At 43.7% G+C, this 4229-nt stretch overlaps 1 pseudogene; it reads right to left on the bottom strand.

Moving 5' to 3' along the window:
• Window positions 1–2187: 2187 nt before the first annotated feature.
• Window positions 2188–2752, bottom strand: LOC112851808 (phosphatidylethanolamine-binding protein 1 pseudogene; annotated as a pseudogene).
• Window positions 2753–4229: the final 1477 nt, after the last annotated feature.

Raw genomic sequence — 4229 nt, 5'->3', positions numbered from 1 at the left:
ATTTGCAAAGGACAAAAAGTGGAAGCAACTCAAGTGTTCATCAACAGAAGAATGAATAAACAGAATGTGATACATACATACAATGGAATATTATTCAACCTTAAGAAGGAAGGAAGTCTTGTCATCCATGCTATGACACTGATGAACCTTCAGGACATCATGTTAAGTGACATAAGCCAGTCACAAAAAGACAGACACTGTGTGATTCCATTTATATGAGGTCCTTAGAGTTGTCAAACTCACAGAGACAGAAAGTAGATGGCAGACATCAGGGGCTGGAGGTTGGTCGGGGGTTGGGGGGGTGGTTGGAGCAGAGAGTGTTTAATGGGGACAGAGTTTCAGTTTTGCAAGATGAAAAAAGTTCTGGAGATGAATGGCGGTGATTGTTGCATAACAGTATAAATGCACTTACTACCACTGAATTGTACCCTTAAAAATGGCAAATTTTATATGTGTTTTACCACGATTAAAATAACTGTATAAACCATTACAAATGGAGTTGAATCCTCTTGACTCCCACTGCCCTCTACTACACTCAGAGAAACTGACATCTTGAATTTGATGTGTATTGTTCCCTTTGTGTATTTCATTTAGTTTTGTTTGTTTCAAATTTTATACTTCTGAAACTTGATTTATCTCTGCTTAGCATTATCTTTGTGAGAATCATGTTGATATGCATCATGCTAGTTCACTAATTTTCACTTTATTGTGTTTTATTTCACCTTGTGAATTCTGTGCAATTCATCTGTCTATTCTCATGGAATTCTCCTATTTATTCCTATCTCCTACCAGATAGACCACTTTCTTTTTTTGCTGTTACAAACAGCAATCCCATAAATATCAATAGGGAATGTGTATTTCTGACTACATGTGGTATTGCTGAATTTTCCTCCACAGAGGTTATGCGAATTTATATTCCCACCAGCATCTTATGAGTTTCTGTTGCTCAAAGTCCTAATCGTCAGATTAATATTTTTCCTGACCCTGCATCTAAGTGATTACTCAACACTTGCTTTTCCATCATTCCTCTTTTGTCAACTGCTTGTTCTTACCCTTTAGACATTTTCTCTCACATTGTTGTCTCTTCGTGTTAATTTATCAGAGTTCTTTCTATATTTTGGATACTATACCGTTGTCAATTATATGTGTAACAAATATTTTCTCCTAGTCTATGGTTTGTATGTTTTTAAATGGTGTCTTTTGATGAAAATAAATTTTAAATTTAAATGTAGTCAAGGCTATTCTGGCTTATGTTCTCTTTCTCTTTGCTTAAGAAAATCTTCACTACCCTGAGGTCATAAAGATCTTTCTCTATATTTTCTTTTAAAAGATTTAAAGTTTTCTTTTATACATTCAAGTTGTTAACCCAGCTGGAATTTATTTTATTTTATTTAATTTTCATCCACACAATGTTTTTATTTATATTCAGCTAAAAGCAAACAGCAGAATTAACATAAGATTCTGCAGCTACAGGTGGGCTTTTCTTACACAGATTTGGAGTGACCAGTTCAACAGCCACAGACAGGGGATTTCTGACAGCCTCTCATCAGCCCTACTGCCCATCTAGACAGCCATACCTTAACTGCAAAGTGACTTTCCCCATTGCTTTTTCCAGTACTGCTTTTTAAAGGAGCCAGAGTGGGACACTGACCCCCAGTAACCACTCTGAGATGTACCATGTTAGGGGTTAGTGGACACATCAGCCTTTGGCTGTCTTGGTGAGAGACACGGCCATGAAAACACAACCCGGAAGTGCCATCATGCACGGTTCTGGAGCCGGGCTCACAGAGGCAGATGCAATGAATCTCTCTCTCTCTGTCTCTTTTTTTTGGTAAACCTCCCTAAGAAATTCTTTGATGCTCTGCTCTAATACTGTAGACCTGGTCTTTTTACCTGAATTTTTTCTTTTAAATTCTGGGTTGCGATTCTTATGTTAATAATTTGAGGACCCCATCCTAGCACCAAAATATTCCCCAAAACGAAGTTCAAATTTGATCAAAACATAAACTGGGTGTGACTTTCTAGAATTATAAAGGTCAGGCAGAAGAAGTCACCTGAAACCACTGTCTGATTGCTCAGTCCCCCCTGGGAGACTGGGAATGGGGAAGCAGAGAAATCTACATGCATCCCAGAACCTGGGAGCACTGCTCCAGAACTCAGGGTCGGTTTCTGTCTCTTAGCATTCCCCTACTTCCCAGACAGCTGCTTATGGAGTTTGGACATATAGTCCTCCCACTCAGTCTGGTAACACATGTGGGCCACTGGGGACCTGAGCTCATACTTTTTGTGGAAAGATGCCACTTTGACTGTGGCACAGTGGTCTCCAGATCAGTTGCTGAGAATGGGCTCATCACACTTCAGTGGCCCATTCTGCTTGTAAACCAGCCAGACATAGCTGTGAAGGCCTGTGCTCTTGGGAGGTCCAGAGCGGATGTAATGGGAGAAGACTGTGCCACAGCTGATGTCATTGCCCTTCATGTTGACCATCAGAAAATGGTGCCATTCCCTGTATTTGAGGTCCTTCCTGCTGGGAGCACCCTGATCTGTCATGACCAAGGTGTAGAGTTTGCCTGGATCGATGCCACTGCCATGCAGTACTGGTGGGCCGTTTCTTAACCTGGGCGGGTGTCAGCACTTTGCCCAGCTTGTTGACCTTTGCCCTAGTGTATTTGGCCTGCATTGGATACTGTGGCTGTCCCTCCACCTCCTGAAGGTTAAGAGGCCTGGGCCACTTGCTGAGGTCCACCAGCATTGTGGAGCCGAGTTGGGCAGAATTGTGGGAGGCAGGCACAGGCTGGCAGCACTGAGTCTGAGTGGTCCACACACTGCTGGAACTCATTTTTTGTGTATTATGTAATGTAGAGTGGAATCCAGTTCTACTTTTTTTCTCCACATGGACAATTAATTATCCCAGGGCCACATACTGACCATGCTGCCACTTCCCACTGATTTTCTGTGTCCTGACCAATGTCCTGCTCTCCTGCAGATCACATGTCCATTTATGTGTGGCTCCGTTTCTGGGATCTCCGTTTTGTTCTGTTTCTCGATCTCTGAGCCATTACTTCAGGATCTTAATGATCACTGCCTTATAATGAGTCTTTTGTCTGGTAGGGATGTCCATGATCTTGTTCATCTTCTTCAAACGCATTTTAGAATCGATGCGTTTTTATTAGGTTGACTCCTAGGTATTAAAAGTGTTTGTTCATAGCAAATGCCATTATTAACTTTGCCAACTGTTGCTAGTATTTAGGAATACAACTGACTTTTATGTAGACCCAAACCTTGCAGAGTGCTGCCCTGGTGTCTGCAGAGTGAGGGAGGCAGGTCATGGTGTCTCTGCAGAGTGAGGGAGGCAGGTTTATAGGTGTCTCTGCTCTCCAGTGCAGCTTGGCTGTGGCTGGAGGGATGGAAGTCTGAGTGGCCACTTTTGGCCAGGAAGGATGATGTGGTGAAAGACAAAGGGACAGGGAGGGAACTGAGAGATGGTGGGGGAGCTGAAGGATTTATACATGGTGCTTTGGTTAAATCCCTAGGTTGAGCCCTTTGAGAAAACCTGTAGCTGCTACTGTGGTCAGATTTGTGCCTCCTTTGACTGTAGGTACCTGCAAATCCAGCCAAGTTGGTGAGGTGGGGAGGTGGGAAGGGTCAGTATTAATCGGATTAGACCTGGCACCGAGTAGCTTGCCAGTATTTGCTGATTGGGTGATCACACCCACATCAGTTCTTGGCTGGGTGACAGAGACAAAGCCCCAAAGGGAGTGGACGGGGTTTGAGGGACCTTAGTGTGGAAGATCAGGAGGTGTCTTGTCTCTTTCTGTCCAGAATATATTTCCTAATATTCGGAACACTTAATAAGCCTGAGTAAATAATGCCCTTCCTCTTCCTTGTGCTACCTTGAGAGGCACTGTGGATAAAACCAGGTGGATGACCTTGGACGAGATCTGCTGTGATAGGCACCAAGTTCTGGACACCCTCAACAGATCTCACAAAGGTCATGGCCACTGTCGCTCCCACTAGAGTCTGGGCGTTGGAGCTCAAACCCCTGATCAGAAGGCAGATGTAAACTTCTCTGGTATGCTAGCTTGGCAGCACTTGAAGCTGGCCCTGCTCATCTCCTTTCTTTCCTGGGGTATATGGAGGAGCAGCACTGTTGCTCCTTGAACGCCCAGCTCCCCCTCCAACTCCTTTCTAGATCTGGTGTCATGGGCAGGGTCTTGATCTCAGCTGGC

The sequence above is a fragment of the Puma concolor genome, chromosome E4 (genome assembly GCF_028749965.1).
Source record: "Puma concolor isolate L17-30 chromosome E4, mPumCon1.1.hap2, whole genome shotgun sequence".
NCBI classification, from domain to species: domain Eukaryota; kingdom Metazoa; phylum Chordata; class Mammalia; order Carnivora; family Felidae; genus Puma; species Puma concolor.
The sequence above is the reverse complement of the archived record's forward strand: the minus strand, read 5'-3'. Positions and strand labels throughout refer to the sequence as shown.